At 42.7% G+C, this 12001-nt stretch overlaps 1 pseudogene; it reads left to right on the top strand.

Moving 5' to 3' along the window:
• Window positions 1-347: 347 nt before the first annotated feature.
• LOC118360288 (voltage-dependent L-type calcium channel subunit beta-3-like) lies at window positions 348-10929 on the top strand (annotated as a pseudogene).
• Window positions 10930-12001: the final 1072 nt, after the last annotated feature.

The raw sequence follows: 12001 nt of genomic DNA, 5'->3' as shown, positions 1-12001 counted from the left end.
GACCATCTCACTCTCTCTCTCTCTCTCTCTCTCTCTCACTCTCCCGATTCAATTCTGTGAAGAGAGCCAAGTTGTTTTGAGTGAAGGAATCTCTCTATCTTTAATCAAGGTACTGCCACGCTGTTGCACAGCAGGAGGACCTATACTAATCAGAGGCTTCAAACATTAACCCTTCATAGTTAACATTGGGGTCAATGATCAATGCATTTCACGCGAATGAACAAAACGTGACAATTTAATAAACAAATGTCACAGCAAAAATGTTATTATAAATGTTAGATGTTGCTAGAGAAGAATCACAGATACCCTGTCTGCTTAATGCTGCTAGAGGTTGCTGTCGGTCAAAGATGCATTCAAGGATTCCGGTAAATGGTAAGGGACAATTCCACCATAACAGAACGATGCCGAGACACAGATTTTTTCGCTGTAAAATGTATGTCAAACACAAACCAACGATTGCAAAGTTAAACAAATCATACAACTCTATGCATTTTACAAAAGCACGTTAAGAACTGTGAAGATGAAAAGTTTGGTAACAGAATGATGGTTTGTGCTGGTTGTACTGTCATTCTGTTACCAAACTTTGCATCTTACCCTATCCAGCCCAGTGAGGTGAGCTGGGCACAGTAAAATAGGTGTGGCGCGGCAACATAGGTCCAGGGTTGCTGTCCAAACGCCTGTGGTGCTGAAGTCCTATATTTTCTTTGCACTGATCATTATATCTCTCATTGTCATCATAATTTCACCTCAGCGTCATACATAGCCCTCTCCATAACCCACTGAAATATATTCAAATTGTGCTGGTTGAATGAAACCAAATTTTGTCCATGATGCTGAATGTTTGTGTGTCTATGACTTTTTTACACCTGCAGTCTTTGACATAAAGTACCAGTCAAAAGTTTTGGCACACCTACTCATTCAAGGGTTTTTCTTTATTTTTACTATTTTCTACATTGTAAAATAATAGTGAAGACATCAACTTTATGAAATAACACATATGGAATCATGTAGTAAACAAAAAAAGTGTTAAACAAATCAAAATACATGTTATATTTTATATTCTTGAAAGTAGCCACCCTCTGCCTGCTTTGCACACACTTTTCCAACAGTCTTGAAGGAGTTTCCACATATGCTGAGCACTTATTGGCAGCTTTTCCTTCACTCTGCTCATGTCACGCCCTGGTCGAAGTATTTTGTGTTTATCTTCATGTATTGGGTCAGGCCAGGGTGTGGCATGGGGTTTTTGTATTGTGGTGTGTTTTGTCTTTGGGTTTTGGTGTGTATGTATTGGGATTGTAGCTAGTGGGGTGATCTAGCAAAGTCTATGGCTGTCTGGAGTGGTTCTCAATCAGAGGCAGGTGTTTATCGTTGTCTCTGATTGGGAACCATATTTAGTCAGCCATATTCTTTGAGTTTGTCGTGGGTGATTGTTCTTAGTGTCCTTGTTCCTGTCTATGTTAGTTTTCACTAGTATAGGCTGTTTTTGTTACGTTCTTTGTTTTGTAGTGTTTGTGCTTTAGATTCGTGTTACGTTTTTTGTTCATTAAACATGGATCGCAATCTACACGCTGCATTTTGGTCCGACTCTCCTTCACCACACCTAGAAAACCGTTACAGCTCATCCCAAATCATCTCAATTGTGTTGAGGTCAGGTGATTGTGGAGGCCAGGTGCTGTGGCACTCCATCACTTTCCTTCTTGGTCAAATAGCCCTTACACAGCCTGTTGGTGTGTTGGGTCATTGTCCTGTTAAAAAACAAATTATAGTCCCAATAAGCGCAAACCAGATGGGATGGCGTATCGCTGCAGAATGCTGTGTTAGCCATGCTGGTTAAGTGTGCCTTGAATTCTAAATAAATCACTGACAGTGTAACCAGCAAAATACCCCCACACCATCACACCTCCTCTGCATGCTTCATCGAGGGAACCACACACACGGAAATCATTTGTTCACCTACTCTTCGTCTCACAAAGACGAGGCGGTTGGAACCAAAAATCTCAAATTTGAACTCATCAGACCAAAGGACAGATTTCCAATGGTCTAATGTCCATTGCTCGTGTTTTTTGGCCCGAAGCATGTCTCTTATTATTATTGGTGTTCTTTAGTAGTGGTTTCTTTGCAGCAATTCGACCATGAAGGCCTGATTCACGCAGCCTCCTCTGAACAGTTGATGTTGAGGTGTGTCTGTTACTTGAACTCTGTGAAGCATTTATTTGGGCTGCAATTTATTTTTTAAATGCAACAGAAAGGCCATAATGCATTATTCCAGCCCAGGTGCGATTTAGATTTGGGCCACTAGCAGTGTATGTGCAAAGTTTTAGAGTGATCCAATGACCCATTGTATATCTGTTGTGATTAATTGGTTTATTAATACATTTTCAAGTTCATAATTGTGCACTCTCCTCAAACAATAGCATGGTATTATTTCACTGTAATAGCTACTGTAAATTGGACAGTGCAATTAGATTTAAAATAATTTAAGCTTTCTGCCCATATCAGATATGTCTATGTCCTGGGAAATGTTCATGTTACTTACAGCCTCATGCTAATCACGTTAGCCTACGTTAGCTTAACCGTCCCGTGGGGGGACACCGATTAATGATGGACTGTTGTTTCTCTTTGAATGAGTAGGTGTGTCCAAACTTTTAACTGGTACTGTATGTCTGTGAAAGAGAAAGGTTGCCTTTGTAAATTATTCTTCAGGCTTTTACCTCACCTCTGACCCCTGTCCTGAAGTCAACCACAACCATGTCTATATTTGTCTCACAACGAATTTACCCTCTCTCTCCTCTCTACCTCTCCTCTCCCTCTCCAGGCTGATTTGTACACCCGTAGACTGTCGGACTCCGACCTGTCAGCGGAGGAGGACCGCGAGGCGTATCGGCGTGAAGCCGAGCGCCAGGCCCAGCTCCAGCTCGACATTACTGTGCAGCCATTACTGTGGCCAAGGCTTTTGACTCTGTCAATCACCACATTCTTATCGGCAGACTAAACAGCCTTGGTTTCTCAAATGACTGCCTCGCCTGGTTCACCAACTACTTCTCTGATAAAGTTCAATGTGTCAAATCAAAGGGCCTGTTGTCCGGACCTCTGGCAGTCTCTATGGGGGTGCCACAGGGTTCAATTCTCGGGCTGACTCTCTTCTCTGTATACATCAATGATGTCTCTCTTGCTGCAGGTTATTCTCTGATCCACCTCTACGCAGACGACACCATTCTGTATACTTCTGGCCCTTCTTTGGACACTGTGTTAACTAACCTCCAGACGAGCTTCAATGCCACACAACTCTACTTCCATTGCCTCGAACTGCTCTTAAATGCAAGTAAAACTAAATGCATGCTCTTCCACCGATCGCTGCCCGCACCTGCTCGCCCGTCCAACATCACTATTCTGGACGGTTCTGACTGAGAATATGTGGACAACTACAAATACCTAGGTGTCTGGTTAGACTGTAAACTCTCCTTCCAGACTCACATTAAGCATCTCCAATCCAAAATTAAATCTAGAATCGGCTTCCTATTTCGCAAACAAAGTATCCTTCACTTATGTTGCCAAACATATCCTCATAAAACTGACCATCCTACCGATCCTCGACTTCGGCGATGTCATTTACAAAATAGCCTCCAACACTCTACTCAACAAATTGGATGCAGTCTATCACAGTGCCATCCGTTTGGTCACCAAAGCCCCATATACTACTCACCATTGCGACCTGTATGCTCTCGTTGGCTGGCCCTCGCTTCATACTCGTCGTCAAACCCACTAGCTCCAGGTCATCTACAAGTCTCTGCAAGGTAAAGCCCCGCCTTATCTCAGCTCACTGGTCATCATAGCAGCACACACCCGCAGCACGCGCTCCAGCAGGTACTGTATATCTCACTAGTCACCCCCAAAGCCAATTCCTCTTTGGCCGCCTTTCCTTCCAGTTCTCTGCTGTCAATGACTGGAACTAACTGCAAAAATCACTGAAGCTGGAGACTCATGTCTCCCTCACTAGCTTTAAGCACCAGCTGTCAGAGCAGCTCACAGATCACTGCACCTGTACATAGCCCATCTGTATTATAGCCCATCCAACTACCTCATCCCCACACTGTATTTATTTATTTATCTTACTCACCCCAGTATCTTTACTTGCACATTCATCTTCTGCACATCTATCACTCCAGTGTTTAATTGCTAAATTGTAATTACTTCGCCACCATGGCCTATTTATTGCCTTACCTCCCTTATCTTACCTCATTTGCACAAACTGTATATAGACTTTTTCTACTGTATTATTGACTTTATGTTTGTTTGTTTGTTCCTTGTGTAACTCTGTGTTGTTGTATGTGTCGAACTGCTCTTGGCCAGGTCGCAGTTGTAAATGAGAACTTGTTCTCAACTAGCCTACCTGGTTAAATAAAGGTAAAATAAAAAAATGTGCAGGTGTATGAAGTAATTGAGGTAGATATGGACATATAGTTAGGGGTATTGTGACAACATGATAGATATTAAGCAGCAGCAGCAGCGTATGTGATGAGTCAAAAGACTGCAAAAGGGGGTCAATGCAGATAGTCCGGGTAGGTATTTGGTTAACTATTTAGCAGTCTTATGGCTTGGGGGTAGATGCTGTTCAGTGTCTTGTTGGTTCCAGACTTGGTGCATCGTTACCGCTTGCCATGCGGTAGCAGAGAGAACCAATTTTGTGAGAGAGAACCAATGACAATTTTGACACGAGTGTCTACTTGTCTACTGCGTTCGTTACAATGTAAACATTACAAAACTTCTATTAAATCAAATAAGCAATTACATTTTTTGTTGACCATTTTTCAACACTCTCATTGATCTCCATACAAAAATGCCTTACTTCGTGGGCTTATTATATTCGTGGACAGATTTTGGGCAGAGTAAATAACACCTCTCGTTTCACCTCTTCCTCTGCTGTTGTGCAGGAAAACAGTGCGTAACTCTCTGTCTAGCCTGGGTGACATGGTCTCAGGGAGCTGGAAGACCGCGTCGCCATCAGGTGGTAAGTATAAGAATTACAACATCAGACCTTTTCCTCAGGAATAATACTGTATTTCACCTCAATCTTGATCTTTCTCCTCACTCACTGATATAATGTCTAATGTGACTGATTGTACTTCTTTTGTTTTCAAAAGACAAACAGAAGCAAAATCAGGTAGGTTTTTAATCATGTAGTTTTCTCTGATACAAGCATGAACCTATTTTACAGGGTGTCATTTTTCGCCAATTATAGGAAACTTTTAGCTTTGATTAACACTCTCTCTTTCTCTTTGTATCTCGCTCTTCTGTCATAAAAGAACACCTTCCTCCATATGACGTCGTCCCATCTATGAGGCCACAGTGGTCTTAGTAGGACCGTCCCTGAAGGGCTATGAGGTAAACGTCTCTCTCTCTCTCTCTGTCTCCCTTCCAGTAAGGCTTAAAACAGTTTCTCTACCAGGAGCAGGCAAGCTATGTGTCTTCTTCCTTGGGGGACCGAAATACGCCGGAGATTTTACAAACTGGGTGTCAGTTAAGCTAACCATCTGAGGTAACGGTTGGTTGAGAAACACTTTCCTAGAACCAGTTAAGCGTAACCTCGAGTCTGCTCCAACTAGTGATATGGATTAACATTCTCATTTCTCTCTCTGCTCCACAGCTGAATAACATCTAATTCAGACAGTGGAATTAACACCAAGTATGGCTAATTCATTGATCTACAGTTGAAGTTGGAAGTTTACATACACCTTAGCCAAATACATTTAAACTCAGTTTTTCACAATTCCTGACATTTAATCCTAGTAAAAATTCCCTGTTTAAGGTCAGTTAAGATCACCACTTTATTTTAAGAATGTGAAATGTCAGAATAATAGTAGAGTGATTTATTTCAGCTTTTATTTCTTTCATCACATTCCCAGTGGGTCAGAAGTTTTCATACACTCAATTAGTATTTGGAGTCATTGCCTTTAAATAGTTTAACTTGGGTCAAACGTTTTGGGTAGCCTTCCACAAGCTTCCCACAATAAGTTGGGTGAATTTTGTCCCATTCCTCCTGACAGAGTTGGTGTAACTGAGTCAGGTTTGTAGGCCTCCTTGGTCGCACATGTTTTTTTCAGTTCTGCCCACAAATGTTCTATAGGATTAAGGTCAGGGCTTTGTGATGGCCACTCCAATACCTTGACTTTGTTGTCCTTAAGCCATTTTGCCGCAACTTTGGAAGTATGCTTGGGGACATTGTCCATTTGGAAGACCCATTTGTGACCAAGCTTTAACTGATGTCTTGAGATGTTGCTTCAATATATCCACATAATTTCACTTCCTCATGATGACATTTATTTTGCGAAGTGCACCAGTCCCTCCTGCAGCAAAGCACTCCCACAACATATTGCTGACACCCCTGTGCCTCACAGTTGAGATGGTATTATTTGGCTTGCAAGCATCCCCCTTTTCCTCCAAACATAACGATGGTCATTATGGCCAAACAGTTCTATTTTTGTTTCATCTGACCAGAGGACATTTCTCCAAAAAGTATGATTTTTGTCCCCATGTGCAGTTGTAAACCATAGTCTGGCTTTTTTATGGAGGCTTTGGAGCAGTGGCTTCTTCCCTGCTGAGCGGCCTTTCAGGTTATGTCGATATAGGACTCGTTTTACTGTGGATATAGATACTTTTGTACCTTTTTCCTCCAGCATATTCACAAGGTCTTTTGCTGTTGTTCTGGGATTGATTTACACTTTTCGCACCAAATTACGTTAACCTCTAGGAGACAGAACGCGTCTCCTTCCTGAGCTGTATGACGTCTGCGTGGTCCCATGGTGTTTATACTTGCGTACTAGTGTTTGTACAGATGGACGTGGTACCTTCAGGCATTTGGAAATTGCTCCCAACGATGAACCAGACTTGTGGAGGTCTACAATTTTCTTTCTGAGGTCTTGGCTGATTTCTCTTGATTTTCCCATGATGTCAAGCAAAGAGGTACTGAGTTTGAAGGTAGACCTTGAAATACATCCACAGGTACACCTCCAATTGACTCAAACAATGTAAATTAGCCTATCAGAAGCTTCTAAAGCCATGACATAATTTTCTGGAATTTTCCAAGCTGTTTAAAGGCACAGTCAACTTAGTGTATGTAAACTTCTGACCCACTGGAATTGTGATACAGTGAATTATAAGTGAAATAATCTGTCTGTAAACAATTGTTGGAAAAATTACTTGTGTCATGCACAAAGTAGATGTGCTAACCACCTTGCCAAAACTATAGTTTGTTAACAAGAAATTTGTGGAGTGGTTGAAAAATGAGTTTTAATGACTCCAACCTAAGTGAATGTAAACTTCCAACTTCAACTGTTGATGTTTATTTGATCTGGGGTTCAAATTCAATGGATTTCAAAGTATACTTCTTTAGGGAAGAGGATTTCTCACATACTCTACACATTTTGCCAAAGGTGCATGGTGAAGCTGGATGCTTAGACTTGGAGATACTGGAGTAAAGTTGTATGTTTTATACCCTGATGCTTAGCTAGTTTCTTCGAAAATGATATGTGTGCATCCAAGATCTTTCTCTACCCTCTCTCAGGTGACAGATATGAAGCAGAAAGCTCTGTTTGATTTCCTGAAACACAGGTTTGATGGAAGGTTAGTATAGACAGGCATCATAATTAACCTACAGTTGCAGATTAATGTAGTTAATTGTTTACTTCTCTATTGTATGCACATCTATGACACAAGTTTTCTTTTGTTTGCTTTTTCTCTGTTTGGTCCCTTTCTGAATAACCATCACATTCACCACTGTGGTATTCTATCTGTAGTGTGTATTTGCAACGTAATTGTGTTATTTGTGTTTATCATGTTTTGTTTTGGACACCTGCAGAATCTCCAGTACACGCATCACGGCAGACCTTTCTCTAGCTAAGAGATCTGTCCTCAACAAGAGGCCCATCATGGAGAGATCCAATACTCGCTCCAGCCTGGGTGAGCACACACACACACACACACACACACACACACACACACACACACACACACACACACACACACACACACACACACACACACACACACACACACACACACACACACACACACACACACACACACACACACACACACACACACACACATTCACAAACATTTGCTCATGTTGACATCTCATGGTCAGGTACAGTAATGTATCTCTCTCCCCTACAGATATTTGAGCTGGCCAAAACCCTCCAGTTGGTGGTCCTGGATGCAGACACCATCAACCATTTGGCCCAGCTAGCCAAGACTTCCCTGGCCCCCATCTTGGTCTACATCAAAGTTTCCTCACCGAAGGTGAGACACAATCAGGCACCTAATACATGTCTTGCAGATGTAGTGTAAGTGGGCCTCATTGAGGATATATGATGATATCTTTTCATCTTTCCAATTTCTCTTCTTTATTAAGCCTTTATGAATCCTTCTTTATAAAGCGACCTTCTCCCTCTATCTCCCTGTCTCTCCTCCCCACTCTCTCCCAGGTGCTCCAGAGGCTGGTCAAGTCCCGGGGGAAGTCTCAGAGCAAACATCTGAACGTGCAGATGATGGCTTGGGAACAAGCGGTCTCAATGCCCCCCTGTACGCGGACACATTTCACATTTCAGTCAATTATCAGACGCTCATATCCAGAGCAAGTTACAGAAGCAATTAGGGTTAAGTGCCTTGCTCAAGGGGCACATCGACAGGTTTTTCATTTTTGGTTACTGGCCCAACACTCTTAACCGCTAGGCTACCTGCTTCCCCATCATACAGTACTATTCACAATTACAACCCAACCAGCTGTCTGATTACCCTCCCACTGTTCCCTCATAGGATATTTTTGATATAATTCTGGATGAGAACCAATTGGAGGATGCATGTGAGCACTTGGCTGAATACTTAGAAGTCTACTGGCATGCCACTCATCTTCCCGGCACCACCCCTATCAACGGGCTATCGGAGCAGAACATCATGATCCTGCCTTCAGCCATCTCTAGCCTACAGGTGAGGTGCTTTCATATGGATGGAGGAGGGAAGGTGGAGAGGAACAGAGATAGTTGGAGAAGGGAGAATGGAAAGAGGACAGATTATGGGAAGGGTTTCTTTATTATGGGAGGGGAGGTCTTTATGTGGTTGTTGTGTTGCAGCTCTTACAATACTATGCCAGATTCCCCCTCTCCCCTCCCTCTCTCACGTCTGTCTGTCCACCCGTCTTCTCACTCATCCCTGCTTAACGTTTTTGCAGTTTTCTGTAACACAGGAATTCATTGAATGAGCGCTTACCAAACGGGTGAGTTGGAGGGTTTCTGTATGTGCATTACTTCTCCACCCAAGTAACCCCTGCCCCCCTTAACCACCTCACCACACCACCCTACACCAACCACACTTGGTGGAATAAGATCAACCAATGTGTCTTGTTTCCATTTCACACAATAAACTCCCCTCCACACACAAAAGTCACTAATACCTACAGTATGTAGACTCCGTCTCATCTCTTATCCACCTGCCACCTCTAAGCCCCTGCATATTTGATGGACACTGTGCTACAAGCTTCAAGGATTCTATGATGAATTCCATAAAGCAGCCACATGCTATATCAAACAAAGTGTAGTAATAAGAATGTCATAACGTCTGTTAAATGGCATATACGTTATAATGCACACAGTGGACGTATTAGATATCTGCTGTAAACAAATGGACCTGTTCCATGACCAGACTCATGCTTTTTTAATGGCACACCCTCTCACGCTGGCACGGAATGCTACCTGAATGAAACCTTTGGCTTGCGTAAAGAAAAATAGAAGTACGACTAAACAGCTCATTAAAAAAAAATAATTGCTGAGAATGCTCCAGTTAAAAGTATATTGTTAAGAGGTGTGCTCACCGTGATTGGTTGAGAACATAAAAACATGTAAATGCAAAACATGCCACTAATTTAAGATGAACACTGTAATACTATGTAATTATTGTAATTGTTCCACTGTCATTTGTGGTATTTCCTTTCTGTAGAGTATCATCATCTGTCTGTTAGTCTTATGTGTGCTGTGTGCCCACCAGTTGTAGCTTCAGCCATTTGTCTTTGGTATGATGAGGATAGTAATAGACGAGTAGGCTACTTTTGGAAGCTGTCTCGGATACTGTGATGGAGCTCTTAGTTAATCGCGCCCCCCTCTCTCTCCAACAACAAACCCCAGACCCAGAATAAAAACCAGCCCCCAATGCAGCATGGCGGTGTGGGGGTGCAGGGTGAGGAGGAGGAGATAAGGGAGGAGGCCCACACCCCCCTGGAGCAGGACAGCCTGATGCTGTCTGAAGACGGGAGTGACACCCTGTCCTGCGGCCTAAGGGGGGCCCACGTCTCTGGGAGGGCAAGGAGGACGAGGAGGAGGAAGAGCTGGTGGAGGAATTAGAAGAGGAGCTAGATGAGGAGAAGAATAATGAGTTAGAGTCTCCCTGCCATGCCCAAACTTACAGGGACAGGTACCCCCCTCCCCGCGGGCACCCCGGGGGTGTCCACAGCGCCAACGGGCATGAGTCACAGGACAGGCTGCTCCAGCATGATGCCCAGCAGGGGCACAACCAGCGCAACAATCGCCAACGCAGCCGTCCCTGGCCCAGAAACAACTACTGACATATCTAATGTACCCCTGGTCCCAGGCAACTACTGACATCTCTAATGTACCCCTGGCTCAGAGACAACTACTGACATAGCTAATGTACCCCTGGTCCCAGACAACTACTGACATCTCTAATGTACCCCTGGTCCCAGACAACTACTGACATCTCTAATGTACCCCTGGTCCCAGACAACTACTGACATCTCTAATGTACCCCTGGTCCCAGACAACTACTGACATCTCTAATGTACCCCTGGTCCCAGACAACTACTGACATCTCTAATGTACCCCTGGCCCAGAGACAACAACTGACATATCTAATGTACCCCTGGCCCAGTATACCACTAGCCTTACCCAAACTACAAGGCTATATAAGATACAATAATATACACAACTTTGGCCACAAGACACACACATGTGCTCCATGTCTCCCACCACTCACCCCTCACTCCAACTACTGAAAACAATTACTGCTATGCACATTGCCACCTTCTACAATCACACACTTACAGGATTCTGGTTTCACTAATTCTGATTAGCTGGGGTCATGTTAATCAGATAAAAGGCTATACGTCAACAGGTCTACTCACTTCTACAATGGAAAGCTAGTAGCAGGCTATAACTACTGGCTGTAGGTCAAGTCAAACCTTAAGCTGCTTCACGCAAGGTTTCTCTATTGTAGGACAACAGATTTACTGGCCTTCAATCCCTAAGACATTTGTGTCTTTATTATTGCATTTATGCATATGATTACTTTAGGACTATTTGCACATTATGGTCAGAGCAGGAACCATAGGCTCTTTCTGGATCAACAAAAGTAGGAATGTCTACTTCTTAGTAACCTGCAATGGGAAATATTAATGCATCGGAATGTAATGTAATGTATATATTGAAGGGGCAAGTGATTATAATAAGTATTATTTATATTTTATTTAGTTTATTTAGATTTGTCAGTGTGTGGACTTGTTCTTCATTTCAGAGAAATGTTTTTAGTCCAGATTGTTTTGACTGAGAATATGTTTTTTTGGAGAGGCACAGGTATGCAGGCATATGGTTATACAGTATATAAAGTATCAGTCAAAAGTTTGGACACACCTACTCATTCAAGGGTTTTTCTTTATTTTTGCTATTTTCTACATTGTAGAATAATAGTGAATACATCAAAACTATGAAATGACACATATGGATTAATGTAGTAACCAAAAAAGTGTTAAACAAATCAAATCAAATTTATTTATATAGCCCTTCGTACATCAGCTGATATCTCAAAGTGCTGTATAGAAACCCAGCCTAAAACCCCAAACAGCAAGCAATGCAGGTGTAGAAGCATGGTGGCTAGGAAAAACTCCCTCGAAAGGCCAAAACCTAGGAAGAAACCAAGAGAGGAACCAGGCTATGAGGGG

The sequence above is a fragment of the Oncorhynchus keta genome, chromosome 27 (genome assembly GCF_023373465.1).
Source record: "Oncorhynchus keta strain PuntledgeMale-10-30-2019 chromosome 27, Oket_V2, whole genome shotgun sequence".
Classification (NCBI taxonomy): domain Eukaryota; kingdom Metazoa; phylum Chordata; class Actinopteri; order Salmoniformes; family Salmonidae; genus Oncorhynchus; species Oncorhynchus keta.
The sequence above is the reverse complement of the archived record's forward strand: the minus strand, read 5'-3'. Positions and strand labels throughout refer to the sequence as shown.